This window comes from Grus americana, chromosome 10, assembly GCF_028858705.1.
Source record: "Grus americana isolate bGruAme1 chromosome 10, bGruAme1.mat, whole genome shotgun sequence".
Lineage (NCBI taxonomy): Eukaryota > Metazoa > Chordata > Aves > Gruiformes > Gruidae > Grus > Grus americana.
The window spans coordinates 16308490-16322438 of NC_072861.1; positions in this window are offsets into that span (position 1 = coordinate 16308490).

A 13949-nucleotide genomic window follows, 5' to 3' on the forward strand; every position below is an offset into this window, starting at 1 on the left:
CAAACAGTAAATCTTGCTGATCAACAGGACCCCAGGGATGAGAAAGCTCCTCTTCACTTATCTTCTTTCTGAGTTTTGGGCCTATTCTGGTCCCAGACGCCTCAGTCTGTATAGCACATCACAAATTCATTTCAATTACACCATGTTATTCCAGTCTGGGTTAGCCAGAAGGTCTCTGTAAATGTTTCTGAGCACAAGTGGCAGAGCACGGTCACCTCCCAGCTGGAGTCTCTTGGTACCATCAGCCTGGTGACGTATGGAGGGGAGCGGGAAGGACAGGACACAGGAGGCTGTTTTGCTTTCCTGGCTGGGCAGTTATCGAAAAGGGCCCAGAGAAATCAGTGACAGTCTTGTTCAAAAGATCAGGAGGACAATGAGCCTAATGAACTCAGCATGAACATCCCAAGTATCTTCGTGGTCTTGTTTCAGGTGTCTCATGGGCTTCTGCTTTGATGATGCCCCACAGGGACCAGTATGCCTGACTTGGAAAAAGATGCAGGATGATATGAACGGATCAGCAGCCAGGGGCTGAGAGAAGTGACCTGCTGAGGCAGGTGATGAAGGATTTAGAAGAGGAAGGAATGGAAAGAAAGGGAGTCAGGGAAGGTAAGGCAGCAAGGGATCATAGGGACCTGCTGGGGCTGTGATTGAGAGGGAAGAGGAAGCAGAGGTGACTGATTAAAATAACGTTGGCTCTTGAATGCGTCTGACATTTGGATGAGACAGTGTCTCTAGTTAGTATTCAAAGCAAAAGCTGCCCAGACTGGTTTCCTTCACCAAAGGAAAAACAGCTTTCCCCTGGATATAAAGGCAAAAACCCTGATTTGATTTTTGGGGGGAGTGCTTTGAAATTTTTCAATTACCAAGTAAATTAAGAAGCTTAAAGGCAGGCAAGAGTCTAGCAGGTTCCCTGAACACCTCAACTGCTGAACCTCACTTAAGAGAATCCCACCTTTTGTGCACCTCCCATTTGGAAAAGATGATTAAGTGAACTGGAATAATTCTGTGAGTAAAAGCAAAACAACCTCGACTTCAGGAGGAGAAAAACTCGCTCCGAGCACACATTTCATTCTTTGTTCCAGTTATTTATTCCTTTTGTCTTTCAACAGCCAGCAATCAAAGGAATTAAAAGGATTAGAAAGCAAGCACACAACAAGTGATGGCTTAATACATCAAAGCAGGTGTGACAACAAGTGGAGTAGGAGCCAAGGAAAGAGACAGCTTCAAACTAGAGCTCGAACACCTAACATGTGGAGTGCTCGCAACACAACACATGGATCCCCGTAAAACACAACTGCAGTTCAAAACGCAGCCTGGGGTAAAAGCAGAGCAAAATGCACTTGTTGACGTTAGGGATGTTGTCGTGTCCTGCGACACTTCAGATCAGAGATCACCAAAGCACAGCCCCTTCTGTGTTTAACGCCAGCGCAAAGCTACTTGCCAGTAACGCATCAGGTTGGGCTGTGCCGCTAGACACGCAGGAAGGTTTAGATGTGTCTGCCCACCCCCCTCACCCCTCGGTTATTGTCAAATACCCTTTTCCTAAAATGAACGGGTTTTCTTAAGAGTGTATTTCTTCCTTTCCTAGCTGCAGTTAATGGCAGAGACCCTAACCTGCAGTGACAGGAGCATCTCAGCACATGGTTCCCAGACCGATTTAGCCTAATTAAAACGTCCACTGAAGTAACATTCAAAAGCTACATGCAGCCTTATAAATATCCCATGCAGCTGTAAATTGGGTATTTTCTCACACTTACAGGAAAGGTTCCTGGCTTGCCATGTGCTCCAAAATGATCTACAACTACCCCCCAAAGGGCTGTAAATGAGACTAAATTAATGGAGAGTTCCGATGACCGATACTGCTGCGTACGGAGGTGGGGAATAGGTTCAGGGCACCGCCAATCCCATTTTCAACTGTATCACGCTCAGAGCCCGGCAAAAATCATGTTTATTGGATACAACTAACAATCTAGTTGAATCAGGACAGTCACGGAGTTGCCTCCAGCACAATCTGCATGTCCCTCACAGATCAGAAATGATCACCCGTAGCTGAATACCATCACCCACCAGTGTGAAGCTGGCTCCTTCCCCACTCCCACCTCCCTTTGACTGAAACGTTGCAACAGATTGTGCAGGCACTCCTCCATTGTTTCAGTGCAGAGTCAGAGTCAAGCTGCCCGGCTCAAGTCCCTTCCCTTGGGATACAGCGATGCCGTATCACACTGACGTGACGTTGCTGCAATTGGCACTCTGAGGGGAATGCGATTCCCCTTCTACGCAAATAACTGAGATTTCAGAATGCACTTTTCATTTCAAACCAGAGTAAAGCAAAGAGAAAACACACACTTGCTGCCTCAGAGCAATGCACATGCTCAGATGCTTTGCCAGATCAGGTCCTCAGTGTAGACAGGATCAATAAAGTTCGTTGTTATGAACCACAATATAGAATTTCAATGCCCTGATTTAAGCAGCTCCTGGTCACCTGGGACACAACGGCTGCTGATGCTGTTACAGTGGAACATCTTGCGGTTACTCAACAACATCAACACACTGCAATGCAGCGTGCAAGTCAGAGCATTTGGCCGCTTACAGAGTGGTTGGTTTTCTGCCAGTACATCTGGCAATACTGCTCCCAGTGACTATCACCAGTGCATAGTACAGCGAGGCACCATCAGTACTGGCCAGCTTTGTTACACAGTGAACGTAGGAGCGGTATGTTTTACAGACACGTAATAAATCTGTGCAAAATGAATATTGTATTTTTTGCCCAGAGACATGAAAATGTTGTCTTCCCTCCAATTGCTATCTTGGAAATCCAAACTGATGGGGGTAAGAAGCAGCAGGGGAGGGCTCAGGATGCTCTGGCTGAATGACATGCTATTCAGCCTGTCATAATGGCCAATAGCAGACAGCCAGGTTTTCAATTAACTCCCTGTGTGTGATGGAGTCAGATAGCTCTTCTATTAGCAGTACTTCAAAAGGCCAAAGAAACAGCAACACTTGTCCCCTTGAAGTACCACGACTTCTCAACACACTCAAAGAGGTTTGCAACTTCAAATAAGCCCTGAGCCAAAATTGGATCTTGATTACAAAGCTATTAGAAGGTTAAAAAAAGTGCAAGTTGAACAGAGGATATAGTTGAAGGTACATCGCTAGCTTTCTAAGGAGAGACAAGAAAGGGAATTCATTTCTCATTGGTGAGTGGGTCAATGCAATTTGCTGGTCTGCAGACGAGAGCTGTTTCTGTTAGCAATGCAAGTGAGGTGCAGGGCTGTACATGGCTAAACAGGAGGCATTTGAAGACCTTCTCAATCGAGTCAGCAAAGATAGTTTGGGAATTACAGGAGATGAAATTTAGATTAACCTCTGAGGGAGCTGAGCTGGTGATGAGAAGTAGAGGTCTTTCTCCTAGTTAGGTTCTTCCAAGGGAGTTAAATGGGGAGTACCTCTGGTGTCTTTGGTGCCCAGTGTGACATTGAACAATGTCCTTAGGACATCTTTTACCAGCAGAAATCCCTTCTACCACCATAAGAAGTGCAGTTGAACTTGGAATCAAACAAAACTCCTTCTCCAGTGGATCAGTGTCCTATATCTCTGCTGGCCTTAAGAAGCACAGTCCTCAGTCACAATTGCCCCTCACACATAATCCTATCTCAGCCCTGAAGTCTCCCCCCTGCTCCCCAACATTTCTTTTCCATGTCACTTGTATAAGGCAAGTAAAAGCCCGTGTTACAGCTGTATCAGTCCTCTGCATGTGCTGACCAGCCATCTAGACCGATGCAGGACAGGTAATACTCCCGGCAATCCTCATTTAGCAGAAACACGTAAATCTCTCTCCTTTGCCTATTCTACTCAAAGGAACATAATTTCTTCTGTCTGGAATGGCTAAAATTGGTCAATTAATTCAGAGACCATTAGAGGAAGACTGAGGGACTGACAGACCTAAGGTGAGGGAGCACATGATTATGAATTCTTAGCTTCTTGGGAAACCAGGCTAAAAATAGCAAGACTGAGAAAGCACCAAACTATAAGATGCCCTGAAGAGGTCTGTCTGCAGCATCACTGAAGCAAAGGTGGGTGGGGAAATCCTTCTGAAAAATTGCTTAGAAAAGAAGTTCATCAAGGGAAAGTCAGTGCTTGCCATTATCTATCTATTCCCTGGCCTCAGGAAGAACATAATTGCATTTCAGCTTAACTGTAAGGAAAAGAGGGTGAGATACTCCCCTGCCTTTGATCACAGAAGATGTTTTACCAGGCAGAACCACTGTCTCCCCCTACAGGGTGATCCCTATCAGAGGCTAATGAGTCTGCTAATGAGAATTACTGCAGCTGCCGATCTCCAGCTCCAGAGAGACACCTTGCAGAGCAAAGCATGCAGAGTTCAGTTCCAGAGGGAGAACACTACAGGAGGACAATGCTGGGACACCCTGGGGTAATGTCAGATGTAGTCACACAGGGTGACTGAAGGACTCCTGTGCTGATAAAAATTGTATCACTTCACTGCAAAACTCTGATTTGTTTCTTCCCTCTCTTTATAAGTCAAGAGAAGGAATATATTCTTCCTTCCCCCCGGCAACACTCATTTGGATGCAAGTGGGAATTTCTTTTGGTGCTGTTCCTGACTCTTCTCTTCGGCAGACAGGAGAGCGCTTATTAGAGCAGATGCACAGAACATAGCAGAAAGCCTGATCACATTCCCAGTGTTAGTCGGAGAAAATTCAAGTAAATGTCTGTCCGCCCTGCAGTGAAACATTTGCCAGTCTTCCCAGGCTGTTCAAGAACAACTTAAGCTCAGACAGTGCTTTGAGTAACACTGCAACGTGTACTGCTGGTCTCCATTAATCTGATGAAGGCAGATTTAAGCACTGCCTCTCACACCACAAACCCACCATAACCTCTTGGATTAAACACTGTACAAGGGAAGAGATTCCCACATCTTTCAGTAGGACCTAGGAGCAGACTAGGGAGACTAGCCCACAGCCCAGGAGTCGCAGTCTCTAGCTTGGAGCAGATCAGCATGGCAGAATCTGGTCCTTTTCTTGCACTGCAGATAACGCACGCTGTCCTCCATCTCCCGAGTGCTTAACGAAAAGAAGTCACCCTGTTCCTATTCAGATGCAGAGGGCGACCTCACTGCCTAGCAGTCCTTCGTGCCATCAGATCACCACACACTTGAGCAAAATCCAGACAAGAAGAAAAGCAGAAAGAGGAGGCGAGAGGGTCAGGAGAGGCTGCAGTCTCACCTCCCGTCTGGGCAGTGGGATTCGCGATGCTCTGTTGCTGCTGTGCCAGAACAATGTGAAACTTTCTGCTGCCAGAGAAGCGAGAGAGGAAAAAAAAAGAAGAGAGTACCTTGTGAGAGGCGTGTTGCTGTTACAGAAAAAACAGATACCAGATCAAAAAGGTCTGCTTAAAGACAGTACATATGCCAGCTCCAGGGGATTTCAAATATTTATGGTTTGCTACATTTTTCATCTTTAAGAGTTCCAGGGATGGTGTGCGTAGAACATGATGTGAGCGTATCCCATGTCTGACATGACTGTGGCTTGTAAACCACAGCAGCGGTGGGAAGGGGAAAGCAGGCTCACACAAGGGTTTCTGAGGCTCACCTCGCTGCAGGCCTGACGGGCTTTTTCCCTGTACCCTAGAATCAAAATCTGAAACGTGCCCTTTCCTGCTGACTCCAGCCCTGTTTGTGCCCCTGGCTATTCCATCCCAGGCAAGATGCACGGCACCTTCAAAAGCGCTCTTGCTGCAGGCAGAAAGGTGCAAAGGAGATACAGTGCGAGATGATCGCCTTAGGCCCGCTGCCACCGCTCCACGATGTGTTATCCCACCTCTGTCACAGATGACAAAAGAGAGTCCCCATTCTACTGCATGGCCTAAATAGATTTCTTGCCTTCCAGATGATTAATAACCTGAAGCAGATTAATATTTAAGATCACACTGGGGAGTAATTTGCAAGGTACAATGAAGGTTTTGATTCTTCTAGTACAGGAACATGGACTGAAGAGCTTTAGCAGGGGTTTGGTATGCATGCAGAACATCTTAGGCATACACAGGACTAATGCATCTAACACAGGTGCTGGAATTCATGATTATTTCAGCTCACGTCAGCTTCGATTAGAAGATATTTCAGGTATGCTTGCTCATATGCCTCCTCTCCTCTTCCTGTGTTTCTTGAATAAAATAAACCTAACATCCAAAGCTGAGGTAGTATTTCAAGGAACTGAGTGGCTGCTGCACACTGGCTGATGTTTGTCTCAACTTGGGGTGGAGCTGCATAAATTATTCAGGTTCTTGTATTTTAACTGTCAGAGAAATTTAGGATCCCTAACCCATTTTGCCAACTATCACGTGAGCTGAGGGAGTTTGGGAGAGAGAAAGTACTTTCTGGAGGGTAGAAATGTTCATGCTGGCGAAGAAAATATAAAGATGTGATATTCTCAAGTATAAAAATCATGCCCTGCTCCACTTTTCTTAGAAAGACTTTCCTTTTGCTTACTCCGAGGAGGCTGTCCCATCAGCACTGCTATGGAGGTCACCATTTAAGTTGTCCCTCAGTGATTACATCCAGGTCTCAAGTGCTGATGAGCCAACGTGCTGGCAGGCTTTTCCTGAAAGCCCTGGAACTCTGCTGCATCTTTCCTGTGCTAGCACGCTCTGAGACAGCACGAGCACCAGCCACCCTCCCGTGCCATCCCATGCATATCGTTGGAGCTTATAAACCTGTGGGTTATAGCGGGAGAGGAGCACATCAAAAGATTGGCCTGTCCACTTTCCAAAAATGATGGGTCTGATCCATTTTGAGTGAGCTGAGTTATCCCATGGGGGGATTTAAACATGCAGTATTTTTCTGTTGGGCACGCAGAGATTGATAATTTTCCCCAGCTTTTGCCTGCCTACCCTAATCTGCCAACCCTAGACGGTGCAAGGACAGCTCATTTGAGCAGCAGTTAAGGGATTACAACTGGACTGTGTCTGACTGTGCTCTCTTTCTCTGTACAATGACCAGGTCATAATTAGGACAGGAATGATGTTGTTCAGCGATGTGGAGAGGCATTAAGCTGTTCAGCTTCTGGCGTCATGACCAGGTACGTGCTGCCAGGTTTCAAAGTTCAGCAGCTTTTAGGACTGGCAAAACCATGGCTTCCTGCTGCGGCATGGCAGCGGAGGTACACTGCAATTCTGCAGAGCCAGGCTGTGCCGTGAAAAGCCGAGGAGCGGGCACGTCAGGAACCACAGCACAGCCCAAGCAGCACAGCCTTGGTGCTCAGCCCCTCCACCGGGAAACACGCATGGCCCAAACCCTGTCCCTACCCAGGAAAACCCTGAAGCAAGATGCTTCACTGTAACGTGCAGATCTATGGTGGTTTCACTGGAATTCAAGCATACATCCCAATTTAGGCAGAGCTGCTGGAAACGCTATGCCAAAACAGTCCCTTCCTTATCAACCTCTTTGTAAGAACTCAGAAGTGTTGCCTTAATGCTGTTTTTCTCCCTTTTTATTTTTTAATCTGCCTGACCTTTTGGAAAAGAAAACGCTATTGACTGGCTTTTGCAGCGTTGTCACTGTTCTGCAGTGTTAATTATTTATAATCATATAAAAATGAGGCTAAGCACTGGAAGTTCATTTGCCAAAGCCCTGTCTCTACTCCCATGCATGCTTTTTTTACCTGCTCTTCATCGCAATGTGTGTGTTGGAGAGTTTTAGCACCTATTCTTCCCTCCTTGTGAGTACTCAGTCAAGTGAACCGTTAGCCAGGCTTGGCCCCTCTAACATTTGAATTAGGAAATTGTCAGCAGCACAGGAACAACCTGGATTGCTCGTACAATGCCATGTAACCCTCCCAGCAGAAATCCAGATGCTGCAAATTTATAATTTTTAAACAATTTCTAAGAATGCAATTCAATGTGTGTGGTCCACTTAGATTACGAAAAAAAAAAGCTTAGTTTCAGTATGACAATTTGTCAAGAAATAAACGGCAGTACACAAGACCCTGTAACTTCCTGGCTATTCTGTGCCCTAAGGGAAATAGCTTTCCAGTCATTTTTATAGGTGTGTGGGGGTGAGTGTAGATTTCTGTGAAGACGTGCATACACAGGGAGTGAATAAAGGAGTGTAAAAATATGTTTGACCATATGTGTCACAGAAAGGGTATCCTAAATATTTTTAAAGCAACCTTCTATTGATAAGACATTGGTATTTTTCTTTTTTAATTCTGCAGCATAGCTTTGTATTTTGAGCACGCTACAAACACATGGTATGACTTCAAAACAGAAGCTTTACTTCATCTGTGCGTTTCTTGACAAAAGTAACTGCTTTCCAATTTCAGATGATCGGTTAGTTCGAAAATATGCTAAAGATTTTATGGAGTGTTACAACATTTTCCTTTTATGTCTACTTTGTTTCAAGCAGTAGTAAACAGTGATATCAAAGGATAGAAAAGGCACCTTTTGCTGTTGAGGAGACTACCCTGAGATTTCAGCCATAGTTTCACCATCCTGAAAGACAGACTACGAAAGATCATTCATCTGCCTTCCTATCTATCTGCAGCAACATGGGTATCATCTGCTTCTATGATAAAAGCCCCCTGGGAGGCTATGCTGTGCTTATCAGATGTGGCAGCAGTTGAAATATCAGACAAGTAAGATAATAAATAATAAATGAGCCTATATATTTTAATCTGATGTAGGAAAATGTTAACCGTTAATCTGGATAATGGAGACGCCGTGTCCTAAAATCCCCTACCCGTGAACTTCAGGCAACCTCTCTCTGATAGCTTCAGCCTTGACTTTTCCCTGAAATCAAACTTCAGAAGGCATCAGCATTTCTCAAGGGCTTTCTCAGAGGAAAGCACAGCCCCATACTAAATAGGTTCATTTGCTTGGGTCTGATAATTAGTATTCCTCAACTGCATTCACCATCTTGGGACTCAGATCCTGTGCTTTGAGAGACATCGGGAAACACTACTGGTGGTTCTGTCAGTTTTCCCCAGAACAGCACCTTCTGCAACGGCCTCGCAGTCCCTTCAGCCCGCTGAAGCAGCTGGGGCCTCATTCTTCTAAATCAGCCTTTTCCCCATCTTTGCTTTAGCTGGAAGATTAACATTTGAAAGCGAGGTGCTACGAGTTTTTAAAGATTCGTTCCTAGAAGGTCCTGGAGGGAAAAGGCTTAGGAGCTACAGGTACAATAAGATAAATGGAAATGCTAGTTCAAACCAGGCTGTGGTTGATTATATCTGAAGGTTGCTACAGCATGATCACTGCTGTGATTCAAGCGATGCTAGTGAGCACAATCCAGCACAACCTCAGACAGGTACTCAAAACAAATCCCTAAGCACCAGCAATGCCCTTAGCCCCTGGACTGGCTGAGAAACCAAAGACTGAAAGGTAACACTGACCTTTCTGCTCCTCCTCCTCTCAGGGCAGGGACCAAAGCAGCAAGCAAAACAGCAGCCCACGTATAATTTCCATGTGGTGTGGATGCACGTGTCACATGCGTGTCCTTCCCAGCAGCTCAGTTTTTGCTTGACATGACCCACCCCTTCTTGGCAATAAGGGGTTCGGAGTCCAGCTCTTTCACCGTGCTAAGCTGTGCTGAAGAAGCAATACCAGGCACAGGAACATAAAGCCAAGCATCAGACACTGGAGAACCCAATTCTGGCAATTCCTTAAATGACCGCGTGAATTACATTTATGTCACAGGTAGCTTTTGCTACATGTAGCATCAAAATATAGCAGGTGTTTTATTTACAACTGCCATGGGGAAATATAGTCTGATGTAATTGTTAAAGATCTGTTCGTATTCCAGGCAGCAAACTACCATTTACAGAATGAAATTGTTTGCTGTTTAAACACTGCCAGTCAAGGACATTAATTGCTGTGGGTTAAATTAAACTAGATGGCACAGCAATAAGATTTGAAGCCTGGGAGAGAGGTGGGGAGGAAGAAGCGGGGGGAGGAACAATCTTCTCATAAATAATGGGATCTGAAAAGGAATCTTTATAGGGACAGATTAATCTGCAAAGAGCCAAGTTCAAATCTAGTTCACGTCCTACGGGTATGCCAAGCAGCACTGGGGAAGGCAAACACTGCCCCCACCCCACAAGCAAGAGTTCAAGCTTCTATCAGGGTATTTATTCCAAATATCTGATCAGCCTCAAGTGCCATATCATAAGCTGTCTGCCTTCCAAGACGGGACAAGCTGCGCTGTGTGACAGGGCGAGGAGACACAGTCTTGCCATTTTTAAATGAAGCTTTAGTAACAGCCAGCGGTGTGGGCAGGCAAAGGGGCAAGTCCTCACGGCAACCTTTTGTTTCGGTTCCTTGCAAATCTTTTACACACGTAGACATGCGAAGACATGCAGAGCAATATATTCATTTTACTTTGCAGGAGGAGAGGTCATTTTGGTCTGATGTGTTGCACTTGTATTCACCCTGGGTGTCTTGCAATAAGCTCCCTTTCTCAGCTCATGGGAAGGCATGTTATTTATTCCTTTACAAATGTAAACCCATTGTAAATAAATAAATAGCAGCTCTGGGCACTTTTTTTTGGAACTGTCTTTAAAAACACTAATCGAAATGTAATGACAGGCTGGCAGCCAGCTTCCCTATCCAGACTGTTGATAACCAGCTAAGCTTTCCAGCCACAAAATTAGCATCACACCCGCAAACAAAACCATCCTTCTGTCATTCACCCTGTCCCAATCCTTTGGGAAAAGGCAAAAAACCCCAACCAACCCCCAAAACAAGAGCTTTGCAGCATGTTTTGAAGGTCAAAATGTCATGGCACAGTTTAGATCAAGCATGGAATGAATTTTTAGCATGACACCAGCAGAGAAATACCTGCCATTTCTGCCCCATCTCCTCTGGCAGTGGTTTTATAAGACACTACTGTCAGTAACCAGTGTTTGATATTAACACCTATATTAGATACATCAAAACAGGCATGACCTTCCCAGGATGACTCATTTGGTTCACTCCCTCTGAACAGGGATTTCTTCTTCCAGCCAGGAAGGAGGTGGGTAGGCTGTGCCCGTGAGAAGAACAACAGTCTCTGTCTTCTCATCCTCAGCAGACGGGAGAGGACACTACTACTATTCGCTTGCAGTAATTGTAGGAGACACAACCTGCCAGGGCAGGGCACCAGCACTCCAACACCCAGGACACCCATGGACATCCCATCCATTTCTGCCTCTACTGGGAAGCTCGGAGGGGGTAGTTTAAATACAAGCACAGACAGAAATTGACCCTCAGCATTAAATTAATTTCTCACAGCTCCAAGTATTTTGCTTTAAACAAAATACCTTGCAGCACCCCAAATTAATTGCATGCCTAGTCCAACCAAGACCATAATTAACAAACCAGGACCTGATTCCTCAGTCTGTGCAGTTTTACCCTGGGGTAATGCTGTTGACTGTGGATGATCTGGCATGCGCAAGTGAAGGCCTGGGGTTTTAATCATTGTTTCCAAAAATGTAGTGCAGGTAGCAGTGATAACACCAGCAATACTTGCATCTCTCTCCCTTAGGGCCACCCAAGAGCTCCCCGCTAAAAACTTGGCACTTTTAGGTGTCAGAATTGAGTAATTTTTTTGACAATACTATACCTAAATCAGTATTTAAATTGTATGTTAAATAAATGCTGTGATTATTAGGCGCAGACTTCTTGAAGTTGAACCACCAGGTAGCTGATAGCTATCCTATTACAAACTCCAGAAGCCTCAGTAGAGATGTACTTAATAATTGTTTGGCATTAATTTGTCATGCAATAATTATCCTATTAAATCTAAATTAAACCCTCCACTCAGACACTTCAGCTAAAGTGTGAACATAACAATTAAGAGAGAGGGGGAAAAGGGGGATTATTTCTGCATCATTTTCAATGTAAGATTTCATGCTTTTGTGACTAGCAGGAACAGCAGCAAAAGGTATTTAAAATACTGCATAGAAAAGAGAAATCATTCTGAAACTGAAACACACCACAAAAAAAAATCCATCTTGCTAGGTTACATATGGTGCACAGGTTAGGGTAGCATCTTGCTAAACTGTAAGCTTCAATGCATTCATTTCTTTACCATAAGGAAGTTCTGTATTGTACTTCCTTTCTAAGGAACCAGAAGGAATTAAGAAAAATAAATAAATTTAGACAATCAGCGAAGGCTGGGATTGCTCTCATCTATCTAGCCAAATAAAAACTCAAAAAAACAGGCTGATTTTTTTTTTTCTGCAAGCTCCTCCTGTTGTCAACAGCCAGAGATCAGGCTCTCCAGAGAGAGATTCATCCCACCCACCTCAGAGCTTAGATCTGACAGCTAAAATGAGAGAAGAATGAATCCCATCCGAAAGCTAGACAGGAAGCCTGGAAAGAGAAAGACTTAAATCTAGTTCTCATGTCCTAAACTGTGATTTGAGGCACAGAGCTGTTCTTCCACATAGGATAATAGTGCTTGAAGTGCTTAAAACGTCATTAAGCAGCACTGCTGAGCTGAGGACAGTCTGTGGGTGTATAAGATAGCTTTCTGGCCTTTTCCTGACCAATTTAATTTTGAGATCAAGAAGAATGGCTTTTTTAAAGCAAGACAAGATCTCTTTCCACTTGCAATTGCTCAGTGAATTTCCACACGGGTTGCAGAGTAGCACAGTACATGACAGCCACAGGAGGTTTTCTTCATCAATCCAAACCATTGTTTTCCCAGCGTTTAGGTGTCTCTCTAAAAATGCAATTTCCTTCAGTAGAAGGGCATCCTCTTGAGATGAAAGCCCTATTTAGCACTTTTTGTTTTGGCATGAGCTAGCTGGTTTTTTTGTCTTCCTCCCCCCCACCCCCGGCCATGTTTTCCTTAGAGACAGTAGTTCTTTATATCTCCTAGAACCTCCAAAATACCAGTTGTCAGTAGTGGTTTTACAGTGCATGATATTCTCTCTCCCTTCCCAGGCTGCCTAAGCTGTGCCATTCTCCTAGGAGATAATTACCTCTTCACCTTTCTCTGCCTCTACTAACACTCTTTACTCTGCCAACTGCATTTTCCCGCAGAGATGATATTACTCATCTCTCTAACAAAACTCTGATGAGTTCTCAAATTATACTTAGCTCTCCAGTCTGACACTTGTGTTTCTGTTCTTCAGCTGTATCAGTTTGTCTAATAAATGTCTTTTCTAGATCCTTAGACTATTACAGCTACAAACAACACAGTCTTTTTTAACCAAAACATTTTCCTCTAAATCACCCAAAAATGTGACAAGAAGGTTCAATGTGGATTAAACTATTCACTGACTCTGTTTTTCTCCTATGAGCTTGTTTCCAACCACACAAGTCAGCTTGGGTTTAAAAGGTTGGTTTACTGACCCTGCAGAAAGCAGATACCAAAGGGGGAAGGAGTACATTAAAAAGGAAAAGGAACACGTTTTGATAGCAGGAACAAGAACAGTAAGTAACCAGACCTCTGAAAAGTTTATCTGTAAAATTTAAACACAGATTAAACTGGAAAGGAAACTCATCTATTCAGAGACGCCTGCCAATAACAGGCGAAGAAAGCCAGCATAAACAAGGCCTGTTCAGGTAATCATAAGCAAATGTAATTCAAAGCAGATGAAATCAGAGGCTGTTCGCCACAAATGGCACCCACACTCACACACAGTATATTTAGCAAAGTTTTAAGTTAATTTAGTGCTGGTGAAAGTGCAAGACGGAGAGCCCAGAAGGCTCGTGATGGCCAGGCCAGAGCAGCACCAGCCGCAGCGGCCAGCCTCGGAGAGGCAGAACCTCCTACGGACATCTCCACCCTCACCCTGTGGATCACCCGGTGCCTTGCAAGCCATGGACAAGCTAAACCCAGGTCATTATAATGCCTCCTACAACATTGTGAGAAGGGGAATCCCTGGAATCTATGAATTCTATAGTTGTGGTTTAACCCATATGAAAATATTCTGCAAGAAGGACAGGGC